The following is an 18,345-nucleotide window of genomic DNA, read 5'->3' as shown; positions in this document are numbered from 1 at the left end:
AGACAGTAGAGAATAAAAAGGGCCTGATGAAAGTGATTTCTTTATTCTGAACGCTCATAAAATGAAGCCTGGTGGCCGAGATATCCTGAATTATTACAGCAATTATATGACACAACAAATTCACAACTTTATGTGCCATTTGAGGCAAATAATAAAGTGGGCTAAAGGTGTGTTGGAAACTAATTTTTGACCAGACAAAATTACATAAAGAGTCAATAGCAGTCATCCCAGCAACTAAATAAAATGAAACAAGAAAATTTGTTTCTTTTTGGGTTGATGATGCTGAAGTAAGTCATAGTTCAGCCTCTGTGTGACTAACTAAGACTTATCTAAAACACATGAGCCGGCGCTCAGACACTGACATAAGAGAGACCAGCAGTTTGTTTGCATGAGAAAAATAATTTTCTATTATGAACCAAAAATTATACAATGTTCATTTCACCTACAAATCTGGAGGGGCAAATTTGTGTTTTGGTCTACTCACACTTACATCTTCCCAAATTCAAGCATGTACAAGTATCACAAGGCTTCTCTTTTGGTCTGAACCCATATCAAGATGCAGCACATGGCATAGTACACATACAGCACATTGCAGCAGTGTGGGTGTTGTATTTTTGCTGCATGTGTGTGATAAACTGCAGCTGAGTTGAGGTGAGAAGCTTTACAAACCCTCCTAAGTCTCTTCAATCAACTTTTCCCTTCAGAACAAACTGGTTTGCTTTCAACTGTTAATCCTGCCCTCAGAGTAAGTGAGACTTGTTGGCATGATGGCAGATGTCATTACCCATCAGCCTACAGGGTTGTGGGATTCACAAACAGGAAGTGATGGTATTACACTTCTTCCCTGCAGGCTGCAAATTCATTCCAGGTCTGTGGGAACGCTGTTATTATTATTACAAAAGCGTTCATTTGTTCATCAGCTCCAGCTGCTGCAGCTATTACTTTACATATTCACAGTCATTTTTATTTTTAACCTTTTTTTCTGATGTAATAACCCTTCTTCCTAATCTGAAAAAAAAAATCACATTTATAATTCCACTTTTTGGGTAGATTTTTGGCGGATTTAGTGTTTTGGATGGAGTGGGGAGAATAAAAAACAATTTCCCTCGAGGTGGAACTCTAGGCTGGAGGAAGGAGGGCTGCCGGTTGATTACCCAAGCTAGAGTGAACCGTGTGAGGATGAAGAACAGGGGGAGCCCCATTCATGGGCTCCGAGGAAGAGATCCATACTCTGGGAATAAGTTAATCCCATTATGACTTCCGAAGATGGCGGAGTCGGATCGGCTTTCTTAGCTTGGATAAGGAGGAGAAGGGGAGAGAGACAGAGGGATAGAGGGGTGTGAGAAAGAGGAGGGAGAGCCAGATAACTCCTGTCTACCCCAGGGCTGTGTAATTATACCTGAGGATGAGATAAATGTCCTTTTAAACAGACTTCCTTGCATACACACACACACACACACACACACACACACACACACACACACACAAATGTACAAAGGTAATGTATAGATGTTCCAGACCTTGGGCATTTCTCTACAAGTCTCCAACTGAGTGAGTGATTCCTCTAAACTGCACCCTTGGGCCCAGTAAACCAGCCTGTCAGGAAAGCAGGGGACACACATTTGGTGAACTTCCCAGTGTAGAAAAAACATACACACACTCATACACACACACACAGGAACAGGGAGTGTGGGCCAGTAACGGTGTGAGAGGGAAATTGGTGATAAAATCCTCATCTTCCTTCATTGCCCGATCGTTTGTCTTCGTCGCGCAGGCGGCTCTCTCCAGTCATGGAAATGCTGGCCGGCAACCGAGAGCTGAGTCACGTCAAGCATTCATCGATCATCTGACTGTTTACTGTTACTCTCTCTCTCTCTCTTTTGTTCCATCTGTCACTCCCTCTGTCCGTCTATCACTCAATCGCAGGAACTCAATGGTTAGTCTTTGAAGTTTGACTCCATGTGACCATTCTTTATTTCTCTCATCTGTTTTCCCATACTCTGCTGTTATAGTTTGATCATTGGGGAAAAAAATATTCATACAGCGCAAAGCGATATTGATGATTTTCTTTTTGATAAGTTAATGGATGGGATCCAGTGAGACTTACATTTTTCAGTAAGTAAGATAAGTCCATTTGAAATAAACATGAGCAGAGTAATGTCAGTAAAGCATCATAATTTACTGGCTATTAAGGTTGCAGACTTATACACATAATTTACAACAATTTGGTTCCAGAGAGTCATTTATAAAGTGGATAAGGACACTATACACTTCACCAATCACCACCGTCAGTACTTATGGGTTAATTTTACAAAAGTTCATTATTCACAACTGTACCAGGCAAGGTATGGTACGGAGGGGGGGGGGGGGGGGGGGGGGGTTTGGGCAGTTACAGGCTCTGATGGCTCAGTCCGCTTAACCACCACTATATTTCATTTCAAACACTCAGAATCAGTGACAAAACCCACTGAGATCCATTAAAAACAATTTGAAACGAAGTGGCTAGAAATCAAAGTCCTAAACTCTGGAAGAAAGGGAAAAACTCCAGTCCTTAGAGTTTGCTGGAGGGCGTTCCACGAGTTTGGGGCATCAAAAGAAAATGCAGATTCACAGAGTTCAGTAAAAGCTCGAGGGACTTTAAGAACGAGCCAATCAGAAGAACGGGACATGTAGGTGCCCAAATTCTATTCCAACAGGTCTTTGATGTAAAGTGGAAGTTTGCCAATAAGAGCCTTGAAAATATATAAAAACCAATGTTTGGTGGGTTTCTCTTCAAGAGAAGGCCAACCGACCATCTCATACAGCTCACAGTGATGAGTGCCAAATCTATCACCAGTTATAAATCTCAGGGTGGAGTGATAGACAGCGTCAAGAGGCTTTAGTGTTGAAGCTGCAGCATGTCTATAAATGACATCGCCGTAATCCATCACTGATAAGAACACAGCTTCAACAATTATTTTTCTGCACAATAACGGAAAGTTTGATTTGTTTCTGTACAAAAAGCCAACTTTCTGTCACAACCTGTAGACAAGAGTTTTTACATGGAACTTAAAAGTAAATTCCTCATCGAGCCACATGCCAAAATAGTTATACTCCTTTACTCTCTCAATTTCTGAGCCATTTGAAGAAGATATGTGTACACTCTCATAATCAATATTTTTTGGCTCTGGAGAATAGCATAAATTTAGTTTTAATCTCATTAAGTAGCAGTTTTTGGCTAATGAGATATTCTTGGACAGAATTAAAAGCAAGTTGCAAGTTTTTGATGGTTAACTGTACAGAATCTGCAGTACAATACAAAATAGTGTCATAGGCATAGAGATGGGCATGACAACCATTCAAAGGAGAAGCAATGCAATTAATATAAACAGTGAAGAGCATGAAACCCAAGACTGAACCTTGTGGCACACCTCCATTAATTAAGAAAGATCAGATTTAGCGGGAACTAACTTAACACACGCCTGTCAAACAAGTAATCTTGAAACCAGGCCCATGCAGTTTCAACCCAATAGCAGATAATTTCTTTAAAAGATTTGGTGGTGATCGACCGTATCAAAAGCTTTTGACAGATCTATAAAAGGAGCATCACAATGAAGCCTCTTGTCTAGTGCTTGTTTTTTTTATTTTTTAAGATTTATTTTTGGGTGTTTTGTGCCTTTATTGAAGAGGTATAGGACAGTGGATAGAGTCAGGAATTTGGTAGAGAGAGAGTGGGGAATGACAAGCGGGAAAGAAGCCACAGGTTGCATTCGATCCTGGGCTGCCCGCTTGGAATACTACAGCCTCCATACATGGGGCGTGCGCTCTAACCACTGCGCCACCAGCACCCCAGTCTAGTGCTAGTTTTATGTCATTTGTCACCAATGTGATGGCTGAAATTGAGCTATGATTGGCTCTGAAACCAGATTGCTGCAGGCTCAGTACTGAGTGATTGAAAAGACAGGGCTTGAGTTGGTTATTTACCAAGGCTTCCATGACTTCTGCCAGACAGGGTAATTTGGAGATGGGATGATAATTGTTTAAATCATCCCAAGCACAACCTTTATGCAAGGGAACCACATGTGCAGAATTCCATACATTAGGAATTCTACTTGTTGCAATCAAAAGATTGAAAATATTCATCCAGTGATCCGTGATGATCGGAGCAGCTTTTAAAAAGAAAGCATCTAGATTGTCTTCACTAGTAGAGCTCCTGGAATATAATGGTTGAAGTGCATTCAATACATCATAGTATGAGAAGGGGTGGAAGGAGTAAACTCTCACTATCATTAAAACATGGACCAATGTTAGCACCAGCAACAACTGGAAGGAGCCCAGGGTATTCTTTATCAAATAAAAATGCAGCAACTGCGCAATGCTTGTTTAATGCAAGACACATTTCAGATTCATTTGAAAGCACAGAATCACCAATTTTATTGTTAATGGGCAGCATTTGGGCAGCAATAGATTGTTTTTATCTAAGTTAGCTGCTCTCCAGAATATTGCAGGGTTTGAAGAGGAGCTAGTGATAAGATCTAGATCTATAACATTCTTATATCATTTTACTGTATTTACCTCCTCTAACTCTTCAACAATTTTAGCATAAATTAGAATGATTATCAACATTATATCTATGTACGTTTTTTTTTTTTTAAATCCTCCATAAGAGCTTAAAGGCTTTATATGCTTTATATTAAGTATTTTTCACACTTAAATGTAATATAAATCAAGTATATCCTCTGAAAATAACTCTGTGAGTCATGACTGTCTACAATGGGTGTAACACCCGAGTCCCACTGTCTGTGATGTTTTCAGAGTTTTCAGAGTCCTATCTTCAGTTTGTTTACATCGTCAGGACGGCCGGCTGACTCCTCCCCTCGTGTATAAAAGTTGTTTAATTGAGGGACTAGAGAAAAGAAGAATAACATACTGTACTCACTGCTTAACTGTGTTTCTAGATCACGCTCATTTCAGGTAAATTTACATGCAGTGTGAAGATACGAGCATAATAAAGATAGCTAGCATTAGCATGCTAACACAACAATGCAGCGCAAGTTGTTTTGGTTTCATGCTGGTGCTCAAGGGCGACATCTGCTGGATCAAAAAATCACATATAAAGCCTTTAACCTAAAAGAAAAAGAATCGACAATACAAAAGAGTATTTGACAAAAAACAATGCACAATATTAACATAAAAAGCTGTAAAAGAGAAAACCTAACCAACTGCAGAAGCACACATGAGTGTGTCCTTGGGTGTTTCTCACTCACTTAAGTGTCCCGTTCAAATAGTTTCATCATTGTTTTCCCTAAAGCAGTGTGTATTTGTCTTCGATTGTGCTTTCTCATCCTTTAACAAATGTGGGGGGAGTGTGTGTATCCTTCTACATATTTGCATGTGTTTTCTTAAGTTGTGTTGTGCTGAGTTCATAGGGCGACCTGATGATTCACTAAGCTTCATCTTGTCACCAGGCAGAGACTAATCTGCACTCTGCTTCATTTTTTACTGGAAAAGTTATTGTCATACAATTAATAGCCAAAACAGCAACAACTTAAACATGATTTTTAACCTGCAGGGAAATATGGACAGTTGATATCAAAGGCAAAATAAAATGAGTCAAAATGAGGAGGTTTTGCTCTGTGACAGGGCTACAGCACAGTGAGTGGTCTGTCACCACAGAGATCCATTACAGTGTGACATGTTACCCACTCAGAGTAACAGTAATCAGGGAAAGAGGACGATTTAAAGGGGCGAGAGACGATCTGTCAATGAGTCTGGGCTCAAGCTGGGCTGGTGATGGAGAAAAGGAGAGTTGGAGGGTTGGCTAGAGAAGTTACATTATCATCCTCCTTCTCTTTATGACTCTGCCATCATACACACACCAAACACAAACACACACATACACAGAAACGAATACACCAACACCGAAAAACTCCCATTGGAATCAAGCAAATCAGAAGTTCCTATGTGTAGGTGGGTGTATTTGCCATTCAGCATCTATGTGTGTGTCAGTGTGTGTGTGCCTGTGTGTGTGTTTGTGTGTGTGTGTGTGTGTGTGTGTGTGTGTGTGTGTGTCAGGCTGAAGACTGAATACCTGTGCAGTTCAGTTTGTACAGTATGACTCAGCAGCATTCAGCCCCCACGGGAAAACACGTTGCCTGTTAGCGCTCGGCTAATAAGACGCCTGCTTGAGGTGATGCGTCACCAGCCCACCTGAACACTGCAGAGAGAGACAGAGAGAGAGAGAGAGGGGAGGGTAGGGGAGGGGAGAGATGCAGATGTAGCTATTAGAGAGAGGGAATTGTCTTGAAGATGAGCGCACCTGTCTCTGAGCACAAGCTGCTGCTGCTGCTCCTTCACGCTCTAGCTCGAGTGTCGATGGAACACAGAAGTAGATATTTTCACAACCACTCGTGCACTATACTATACAAGATCCATCAAACTGTTTTATGTGGCTTTGCATAAGAGGAGAGCCCTGTGTACAAACATTCTTTATTACTTTGGATCAGCCCATATAAAGGAAACACAAAGGTTTTGGTACGTATTGCTGCACAACACTTCCTCATTCCAGGAACAACAGAATAGATCATTGTCAGTGAATCCTTGAAGACATATAGGGGTAGAGTTCCAAGCATAGTGGACAAACACATGAAATATACGGTTAATTATGTGAAATGGTTGCACTATAGTAAGGTTTAGGCACAATGCTTCGAGCTAATGATAAATTAAAGTTTGTGATTTGGGTTAGATTATGTCTGTCTGTCCTCTCACTATATTTCTACACCTATATGAATTAAAGCAAATTTCTCTGAACTCATATTCATGTCATGTCTGGTTCCTTCAAACACTAACACACAGAGATGCACGGACAAATCGAAAGATGCAATAACTGACAGGCTGACAAACAGACACACACACACACACACACACACACACACACACACACACACACACTGTTGGTTTCCTGAGCCCACCGGCGATGTCTGGCACTTTAGTGGACTGTGGCTTTTTTTTTTGCATGCGTGTGAGCATGTGTGAACAACACTCCGTAATGTGCTGGGTGGTTTGAGGTCAGATTGAGGATGACTATTCATAGAGCAGACATTACCCAGCTATTCAAGTATCTTGTCCAGCAAGGCATAGACCCAAGGAATTTGCTCACACTGGTCTCATTCTCAGTGTAGAGAAAGAAGGGGGGGGGGGAATGATTTCAGAACAGCTGTGGAACAATTAAAGTTTTTTTGGACAGTCAAGTGTGCAAATGATAACCTCAGGGATTCCTAAAACCAAGAGCAAAAACAGACACTGCTGCAACAAAAATGTTAAAGTCCTGAAAGTAACATTGATAATTCTGACCTGGACTTTCCCCCAGACAGATGAGTAACAGAGAGGCACATGCAGAAGTAAGCTGGTGAACTTAAAAAGAAACTTAAAAAGAGACACACACGTAATATTCCTCTTCCACATCCAGAGTAAGTAAAGGCAACACGGAGAAAGCGAGGTGGAAAGGAAAATAAATACTGAATGATTAAATGAACAAATGATGTTATGTTTGTGTGCTTTGAAGGCCTCGTGTAATACTGCTGGTTGAAGCTCGATCTATACTCACAGAATGTAGGATTATATTCTTCTTCAAATGAAGGAAATCCTATTTTTGTGTCTTTGTTTACCTTGTATAATAAACTTTTATTTACTACATTTAGCAGTCTTAAAGGCATAGTTAAAGGGATCTTTTTTGAGTGTGGCTAAAGTATGCATTTCGTATAAACTTGTCCATAGCAATACATAGCTTAGCTTTTTGTGGAAACTTGTGAAGGCTTTTCCAAACAGAGAAAGTACTGATTGTCATCTACACTTTGACCAAATGTTTTTTGTTTTTTTATTTTAATAGTTTATCATCTGCAGCAGCATCCTGGGCTAACTAGAGACCCCATACCATGTACAACTGATTTTATGAGATTCATGCAAAGACTCAACATGAATTGGCATGAGACTGAGAAGAAGTGTATCTGGTGAGTTAGCCTCATTAGCACGCTGAAACTTGCTAATTCCACTCTTGGCCTCAGCCCTTTGATGGTGGTATATCCGTCTCTCTCTTTGACCCACATTACATGGCTCTATTTAGTTGTCCAATCATTAAAGGAAAAAGGCCAAAACAATAAGACATTTGATGAAATGCACAGCTAAATGTGGAGTGATCCACATGACCAGCAGAGGAGATCATCTGATTGTGTTCTTTAGCTGATGAGGGAAACAATCTGCAGCAGTGACACAGGATGACTTCAGGGCTGTAGACGATGACCATTAAAGGTTAAATATGGCAAGTGTGTGTGTGTGTTTGTGTGTGTGTTTGTGTGTGTGGGTGTGTGTGTGTGTGTGTGTGTGTGTGTGTGTGTGTGTGTGTGTGTGTGTGTGTGTGCAGAAAACAAGCATCCACCTCATGAATTATAATGCAAGCTGTCAAAGTCAGTGTGTCTTCAGGATGGGAAGTAGCCAGTTCATGTCGGGACAGGACTACTTGGTGCTAGATTACATCATGCCAATAAACAAACAAACAGGAAGTTACACACACTATGACCATGATCACATACTGGGCTCGCCTACAGTGTCCCCTAACTCGACATGTCCTGTCAATTAAGGGGTGTTAAAGGGAGAGAAAATTATCAACAAAATCAACACAACCTTTACTTAAATATTCTGTAACACCTTTGTCAACACTTTAAGCACCACTGAACTAACACATTCGTCTACACCCTCCTCCAACCATCCTGTCCCAGAAATGTACTTTCAGAACCAGTGGTTATGTGTGTTACTTGTGAATATTGGTCATATCTTTGCATGGATGAGTGTGTATGTAGGATTTTTCTGTGCTTCTTAATAGCGCTCGGCTGCCCCTGTGTCCTGGGAGGCAGCGCTGTGCATGCACTGCTACATGTTGTCGCTGAATAGCAAGTGACAGTAGGTACCAGACCCGAGCAGGGAGAGCCTCTAACAGACAGTGAGGTGGGGGGAGGTGAGAAAGACAGAAAGGATGGCAGAGCACCGGGGGTGGGTGGGGGGGGTGGGTGGGGGGGGGCGGTGGGGGCACTCTCACTGGTGCTGGGCAAGACTTGAAGGTCATGTCGCTAAGCATCAGATCAGCTGGGCCGCTGGCCTGGGCGGGGTGTGTTTGTGTGATTCTTAAAGGATGGTATCATGAAATGCTCTCGAGGCATCGCAGTGTTTTCTTTGTTTACTCGGTTCAGTTTGGGCATAGAGCAAGGCTCAGAAGAGGATTTTAAAGTATACAGGCTCTACATTTTTGTCATCCTGAGTTGTGATCATGTGTTTGTAACCAATGCCCCATCAATGTTTGTTTTAATGTGGGAACATGAGAGGGCAATACAAGTGATTGACAGGACAACATACAGAGTAGAAGAATCAAACAATGCACCCACCACCATAAAAAGAAAATAGTGATGTCTGATGCCTTTTAGAAGATAGAGATAGACATGAATGTATGAATGTGTGGATGTATGTCAATGTGGTGGGGAAGGGGATTTTCAAAGGGCACTGGGTGAGGTTGAGGGTATAGGGTTTGGTGGGTTAGGAGCTGCAGTGTGTGTAAAAGTGAAAGTGTTTGTGTGTAGTGAAAAATCAACAGATATTATCCAACTCTCCTGTTTCTTTTTTTTCCACATTCAAGGGCCTTTTTCAGCTTTTTGTTTATGTCTTATGGAGTAACATTGTTTTCTTATGTTTCTCTCTCACATCTCGTTGTCTCAGTGTGGGTTCCACCAGCAGTCAGAAGCTGTTTTTAATGAGGCTTTGATATATCCACTGTACACTACACTTAAGAGTTAGCAACTGCAGAGTGTTTAGCAGCAAAAAAATAAAAAATTTTGAGGAGTTCACATGACAAAGGCTTAATTTAATGTGAATGGTGATTATCCCCTGCACTGTTGTCTTAATAAACGCTAAAATAAAACAAAGAAAGAGATCTAAACAATCCAAAGTTTAATCATCTATAGAGACTATTTATTTTCAATGTCTGTTTAGATTCTGATTGTTGAGCCTGATCATCATGTTGCCGTTCTGTTTATAAATCATTACTCGTTGAATAATTGGGGATGTGAGCAAAAAAAACAAAAAAACAAAGAGCCAACATACTTTTCTTTTAGGTTAGAAACACTCTCCCTCTGCTGCTTTCAAACCACACAGGACTGATTCATGTAATGTATTTCTAACTGCTGAAAGGTTTTGACCATTATATTTTCATCTAACAGCAACACAATGAAGTCAAAGAAAACAAGGAGTGGTAAAATCATATTACTGAGAACTGACCATACAGAGACTAGACCGGATCATATTGTACCAGCAGAGAGCTCTTTTGTGAGTCAGAGACTCAGAGTTGGATCAGAGAAAAGAACCTGGATGAGGAGAGGAAAACATCCTTGACTGCAGAGCAATAATAAATAAAAAAAATAAGATCTTTGCTACATTTGGAAGTTACCTTCAAATGTTCAACTCTTGGCAATGCGGGGAGAATATTTGTGTGTGTTTGTGTGTGTGAGTGACTGAAACTGTCAGTGAATCATCAAGTCTCCTCTCTACCAGTTCAATAAATAACCATTCCCAAAAAAATGCCCGTTTTACTCACAGGTCAATTTCCCCTGCAGTCTGTCAGAGAGGACTCCCCAGGGAGACGGGAATGAGTCAAGGCGCACAGGCGAAGCTTTTCAATCTACAGACAGAAGCAAGAAAAACCATGTGACTCACCAATTCATCCCATTATTTCTCCAGCTTTTCTAAGTCCTGTCTCCTGCTTGGACATCTTTTTTTTTCTTGCTGTTTTAAGGTGAGGCTTTCACTTTACCATTCCATTTATTTAACATACAATTCAAATGTATATAGCAATATATTTAGCACTGTATCTATAGACTGATGATCCTTTGTAATGTATGTATGATTTGTAATGATGATAATAAATGTTTCGTCATTTAAAGGTTTTATGGTGTACTATTTTACTATTTGCTTGAAATATTCACTGCTTTAGTCGACCCCCCCCCCCCACCGCCCCACCCCCCCCCCCTCCCAAAAAAAAAGAAGCTGAGCAACAATGTATCCCTCCTAACCAGCGCACGCTCTGACAGATTACGCTGTTGATCAAAAGCAGAGGAAATTCAAAGGGACCGCTTTACTGACATCACGTTTATATGATCATGGAAGAAAGGTCAAAGAGCAAACAAGAACCTACCCGGGGTGTTGTGTGCCATAACATGTAATGGGTGGTGACAGGTGTAGTTGGTATAGTGGGCTGAGGGCAGTAAAACAGAGCCAGGGTCACGTGGAGGTTGAGGTCCCAACACTCTCACGAGGATCACTGCCTGACCACCGAGTCATCGTTCCACACAGACACACAGAAGAGAGAGTATATTTGACAGATAAATTTATTGAGGTCACAATGGAACAGCTAATATATCCTGATGTGTGTGCTGTATTGAAATGTTACAAACAAAGCTCATTATAATTTTCAGCCTAATACAATTTGATCTATTAACTGATCATTCATCATACATGTTATGTTCATGACATATTATTTCTACAATTCTACAATTCACTTAGCAGACGCTTTTATCCAAAGCGACGTACATCAGAGAGTAAGTACAACACAAGCAAGGATCTAGAAAAAAGGGAACAATGTCAGTAAGAGCAAACGATCAGCTTTGAGTCTGATTGGACACACAGGTGCTGACAGGAAGTGACCAGAGGCAAAGCACAACATTGAGGGCAGTTCTTGAGAGCTCTAATCAGTATAGAAACCATCTTATAAGTCGTCGTTATCAAACAAAAACCATCGTCATTACCATCATCATCATCATCAATAATATGGAGACCATCATCATTAAGTTAGTAGGTATTCATGAAAGAGCTGGGTCTTTAGCTTTTTCTTAAAGGTGCAGAGGGACTCTGCAGATCGAATGGAGTTTGGAAGTTCATTCCACCACCGGGGGGCGACAGAGGAGCAGAGTCTAGTCAGAGACTTAGGACCCTGCTGTGAAGGTTGGATTGTTTCATTGGCAGAGCGTAGCGGGCGGGAGGGAGTGTAGACCTGGATCAGAGAGTTAAAGTAAGGAGGAGCCGTTTTTGTCGCTGTTTTGTAAGCGAGCAGCAGAGTTTTAAATTTGATGCGAGCAGTAACTGGGAGCCAGTGTAAGGAGATGAACAGCGGAGTGACATGTGCTCTTTTAGGGAGGTTGAAGACCAGTCGTGCTGCTGCATTTTGTATCATCTGCAGGGGTTTGATAGTGCATATTTCAAAAGAGAATCACAAAAGTAATCATGTGTTGCAGATATATAAAAGGAAACTGGTGATAACTTCCCCGCACTATCCCCTAGGCAACTGGCGCCCTGATGCATCAGGTTGATACATATATTTTTGGTCTTTATATTCCTTCATTTAGAGGTAGGACAGTGGATAGAGTCAGAAATTGGGGACAGAGAGAGTGGGGACTGACATGCAGAAAAGAAGCAACAGGTCGGATTCAAACCCGGGCCGCCAGCTTTGGAAGACTTTAGCCTCCGTTGCATATGATAGTTAACATGATTTTTTTTCTCTTCAGCATGATGTCTCCATGATCTCTACATCATCCATCTTCTGCGAGTTCTTCACCAATATGCAGACGATTAAACGATTTAGCATGCCTAAAGAATCCAAAGCACAACAAACTTTCATTCTAAGAACTAAAGTAGTGACAGCGGCGGCAGCACAAAAAGCTAGCTACTCTGTAAATACCCACCGGGATACGTGTCTTTGTGGCCTTGTCCAAGCAGAAAACTTCATCTGCCTTTCAGGGCCGGACAGAGGGAGGCATGTTCACACATTAGAGTGTGACCTCCGCTAGTTGACAATGTGAGATCGAGCCACAGGCTGCAGGGAGAATGTGTTGCGTTTAAATCTGCAGCATGGATGGAGAGTTAAAAAAGCAGACACACACACACACACACACACACACACACACACACACACACACACACACACACACACACACACACACACACACACACACACACACACACACACACACACACACACACACACTCTTTGCACACACCCTCTTTGCACACACCCGAATGCCCATACAGAAATTCTTAACACCTGCTTTCAAAGCTCCTACAAATCACACACGTGCACACAGAAACACACACATAATGTGTCTTGGTGACATTATGGATGGATGAGTGAGCGGCTTCACAGAACAGTGATTACTGGCTGCTGTGTGTGAAAGGAAATAGATTAGTCACTGTCTCATCTCTCTCCCTTTTTAATAATACAACATATAAACACTCCCTCATGCTGTCTGAGAGGGAAAATAAACCAAAAGAAAATTCAATGTTAGGATTCAAGGAAACTGCTTTTTAACATTGTGCCTTGAATCCAAATGATATATATATCACTGTGACGACCTCTTCAGAATCATACATGCGTCTGTCTTAGTTTACAAAAACTGTGAAAAAACATGTTTGAACAAACCTACTCTGAAAATCATAAAGGCTATTATTATAATCACTTTTTTTTACGTCAGATGTTCTTTTGTGCGTTTTCCTCAAAGCGTCTTCACAATTTCTGCTGTGAAAGAGAACAGTTTTCTGAAAAGTGTTTCTAAAAAAAAATAAAAAAAGCAAAGAAAAATTGATTGTGGCGGCATTGTTGAAATCCTTGCAAAAGAAAATTGCTAAAAAGAAGAAAAGAAAAAAAGCTGACCTTCTTTTGTGTGCGATTCCGGTGTCAGCGCTGCTCTCTTCCATCACTGGTGCATTGTGGGTACATTGTGGATGAACCCTGCCCTTCAGCAATTCTCTATGTCATGATTTCTTTTCCACCCACATGAAGACAGACACAACGAAAGACAACATGACAGAGGCATAAAAATAACCGTCTGTTTCCTATGATTAATTGTTAACTTTTACAGATTTATACATCTACTGTCACCGTCCAAAAAGTTATTTATTGATGACATGAGTTATAAAACCTAAATGTTGAAGTTGGTAATAAGTTCATCATCGGCACGACAGTATGGCGCGGATGAGCATACCACCTCACCTGATCCCACAAGAGCGCTGAAGATAAGCTGTCACACGGCCGACACACACACACGCACACGCACACACGCACACGCACACGCACGGACGCACGGACGCACACACACGCACACACACGCACACACACACACTCTCAGAGAGGTGTCAGAGAGGCAGCAGCAACAAAGGGTCTTGTTTATTAACGGAGCTCGTGAGGCAACAAATGAAGCATGAAATGAGTATCTCTCACACAACACAGACATACCAGGTAGTGTACGGCGAGGCCATGGAGGGAAAGAGGGAGAGCAAACCTGTGTCAAGCTGTAAAAATGCTCACAAACATACAGATAAAAAGAATCAATTTCATGGGTCGTGATAGTAAACAGAATGTAGAGGCATCTGTTTCGACAGCAGATTGTGTGACCCAGTTAATGCAGACTGCATGATGGTGTGTGTGCCGTAATCCATCAGTACTCTTGTTTTAATGAAGTAGTTTTAACAGTTAAGGACATACACTTCACCACTCTCATGTCTTTAACCATCAGCCGGTTTGCTTAGGTTCACATAGAGACTGGAAACAGCAAGCCTTATTTTCATCTAACAAAATCTCTCAGCAGGACCAACAAGCTCACCAATTAACATATTACAGGATATATTCTGAGTCAAGATGATAAGTTGTGATTCTACAGGTTATTATATGTAGGACCATTTCTCAGCCAGGCACAGTTACTCAGAGCTAAAATAGTCTGGAACATGAACACTGCATATAACAGATCCATCATGCATAGAAATAATGATCAGTTGATTATTGAGATTGAGAAGATTTTTTTTACAAGTTGGCTAATTTAACACCTAAGCCCATAAACACAATTAAACCCTGATTGTCACATTCTCACACAAAATCCTCTTTGCCTCCTGTTGTAACTACCAAACGTGTTTCAGCCGTTTTAATGCCAACATGTAACATTTGGTGAAGCTGAAGTGTAACAGAGGTATACTAATGCTTCCATACTGCATACTGTCCCCACATCTCAGAGAGGAATGCTGGATCTATATGCTGCAGGATAGTTTGTGTGTTGCTGGTGGTGGGGGTAGATTTGATGTAGTCAAGTGTCCCAGAGAGCATTGTGCAAATTTAGTTAAATTTATTTTATTTATTTAACCTTTATTTAACCAGGAAAAAGTCTCCTGGTCTGGTTAGAAGGTGTAAATCAATAAAGTGTTGAGAGATATCTAACAGGGACCCCAACAACGTGGATTCAAGCATCAACACAAGCTTACATGATAGATTTCATCCCTATTATGTAAAAAAAAATGTTCAAATGACATCATGTAAGCTGACCTGTCGTTGTGTCCCTGAGCAGGAAACTGAGACTCTGGCAGTTCCAAGAGCTTTTTCTTTTCCTGTGTTGACCTCCTTATGAGGTGAAAAGCAAATCTCCCTTCAGGGATCAACAGTGTCACACTTACAATCTGTGCTGTGCTGCAATAAAACGGCTGTAAGAGGGGTGTGACACGGGACAGAGGAGTGTAATGCTGCCATCTATAGGCAGAACCAAGCTGCCATTGATGAATCAACAGACAATGCAAACTCACAAATCTTCTCCCTCTCTGGTCTACCTTAACTTCCAAATCTTTTCCTGCCTTATACAACCCTGTCAACGACATACCATATGAGTCTAATGTGCAGTTACAACCACTCAAAAAACCTTTAAAACTTTATAAACTCTATCCTGCTCCTCTAACAGAAGTCGACCACACATGACCTGAAGGCTACTGCTGATTGGCATCCAGTTGCCCTGTTGGCACTGGCCAGCTTCTCACCTGCCAGCCACTAAAAAGGTGCAGGGCATCTTTCAGAGGTCCCTCACCCCATCACTTATCTGCTGCCACCACACACACTCACTCACACACACACACACACACACACACACACACACACACACACACACACACACACACACACACACACACACACACACACACACACACACACACACACACACACACACACACACACACACACACACACACACACACACACACACACACACACACACACACACACACACACACACACACACACACACACACACACACACACACACACACACACTTCATTACTTTACGGTAGTGAGCACACACAGCATCCTTAAACTCACATTGTATCTGGCTCTGTATGAAGTAGGCTAAAAAATTAATTTCCGAGCTGTCATAATGAGCCTGTTATGATGGATCCAGCCCACATGCCTATCATCAGAGTTAAATTGATCACAGTGTGGCTGATGTACATCATGTGGCGGGAAGAGAAAGTCTCTCTGCAGTGATGGATAGCTAAAGTGAAGGCGGCTAATTGGAAGTTTAAGGTAAAATCACACTGACAGTGGGGAAGGAAATTGGCTGCGTTTAATTTATGTTCCCTCAATGATTTCTGGCTGATGATACAAAATCAGAGTTGGCACTTTTTTATGTTTCTTTTTCTGAGAATTAGTCACAAACAAGAAGTGGTAAACAAAGCAGTGGGCTTGAAAGTTAAATGGAAAACTCTCTGATGTATTCAAATCACATTTTTCTAAATAGAGCTTGAGCGCTGTGTCGGTCTCTACCACATTATTTCACTCTCAACTTGAAGTTCATCGCCTTCAATAGAAACTCACCATGTAATGCAGCTTTTGTCCAAGTCTTACAAAGGCTACTGCCGCCTGTCCCTCATTAATCAAAGCTTCTGTTGACATAGGAAGTCTGTTGCAGGACGCCATGATGATGTTCTTCATTTACTTGGGGGTGATCCACTTGTACTCACACTGCCTCTCTTCTCTTTGTGTGACAGACAAAGCAGACAGCACCCCGACAATCTGGGAAGATAGGATCATTATACAGACTGTAGCCTGCCATTATTGACACTACATTTGTGTGTGAGTGCATGAGTGACAAAGAGGAAGACTGAGGAGAGAGATAGTGTCACGAGTGTCAAATGGAAGTGTGACTGCCTGACCAAGTCGACAGTACGCCTCAAACAAAGGCCTGTACAGTCACATGATTCGTGCAGATAAGAGTGTGTGCTTCTATCCACATTTGTTCCTTTTATCACATCTCGACACTTCTGAAAATAAACTTCTTCATCAGTCATGGTTTCAAGCTGTCACTCTTGACCCTGTGAACACACAAATGCAATCTGGCTGTTGTTTACTTAAAAATTGGCCCGCTCTCGACTTCCTCCTAACCTGGCACTTTACTAAATCACATGGATTTGTGAAGCCCTTAATTGCAGCTCAAGCCTCAAAAAGCATCACACTTGTTGTGTTTAAATGTTTTAAATGAACAAAACAAATCCAAGAGCACACATTGGAAACACACTTTAAGAAAGTCTTCGAAAAAGGTCCTGGGTAAACAACAAAAGGACATGTCAATATTTTAAGCCTTAAAGTGCCCGAATTGTTTTATTTTGTCCTTTTTTCATCTCTAATTCTAATGCTGCTGAAGATGATCAAGCATACTAGTGTTTGGAAAAAATCTAGGGACACAGGAAGTGAAGAATGAAATTAAAGGGGTGAAAATAGATACAATTTGAACTAATACTGTTTGTACCTTTACCTTTTCTGGCAAAACAGAGCTATGTGAGTTTAATATGCTTGTTAAAGTTTTTTTTTTTTAATAATTCAACTCAAAAATTGTACGATATGTCAGAGTTTGCCTGAATTTTTGGAGACAGTTGTGATCAGGGTTGAGTATCAAGAACCGGTTCAAACCTGGAAATATTTCTGAAAATGCTGATAGTTCACTGTTTTTAGAGCCTTAATGAGCTAACAATTAAGGTAGGCACATTTTGTGTCTTTAGATATTAGTATTTTTTTTGTACTCTATAAAAAATATTGGAATAGTAATCAAGATTCAATAAAAATTGTGTTTGATAAGTGGAACCAGAATCGGAACCTGCCGAATCCATTAAATTGGAATGGTTCCCAGATATAATCAATGAAATATGGCACCTTTTCAATCAGAAAAGACGTTATATTTTACTTTGTGTATACAAACAATCCTAGAAGTATCAGAAACGATCAAATATCTGAGGAAGTGAGTTGTCTTTCTCATATGTACTGAAATACCATGGTTCACTTCCAACACACATGGGCGTGATTCACTTGATTTTTTAAATTCCATTTCAATTCATTCAAATCAATGAACTCAGAAGATTAGAAAGGACAACAGCTTGAAGTGCCTGCATCTTGAAAAACAAACCACACTTTCATTGCACCTAAAACTCAACATCACCTCTAAATACTCTTAGACTTGTTGCTCCATTCCCAA

At 41.0% G+C, this 18,345-nt stretch overlaps 1 protein-coding gene and 1 long non-coding RNA gene across 3 annotated transcripts in view; both read right to left on the bottom strand.

The window, feature by feature from the left end:
• The window catches only part of LOC132977512 (MICOS complex subunit mic25a-like), a 291,593-nt gene that overhangs the window by 204,811 nt on the left and 68,437 nt on the right, over positions 1–18,345 (bottom strand). The window lies entirely within an intron of this gene.
• LOC132977504 (uncharacterized) lies at positions 5,527–17,455 on the bottom strand. 2 transcript variants are annotated; one of them, XR_009673827.1, is made up of 4 exons: positions 16,695–17,455; positions 12,756–13,830; positions 10,616–10,699; positions 5,527–6,196 (listed from the first exon to the last, which is right to left on the bottom strand). It is a non-coding gene; the product is annotated as an uncharacterized LOC132977504 (long non-coding RNA). The 2 variants fall into 2 exon arrangements; XR_009673826.1 differs by lacking the exon at positions 16,695–17,455 and having other exon boundaries at positions 12,756–14,056.

Source organism: Labrus mixtus, chromosome 7 (genome assembly GCF_963584025.1).
Source record: "Labrus mixtus chromosome 7, fLabMix1.1, whole genome shotgun sequence".
NCBI lineage: Eukaryota > Metazoa > Chordata > Actinopteri > Labriformes > Labridae > Labrus > Labrus mixtus.
The sequence above is the reverse complement of the archived record's forward strand: the minus strand, read 5'-3'. Positions and strand labels throughout refer to the sequence as shown.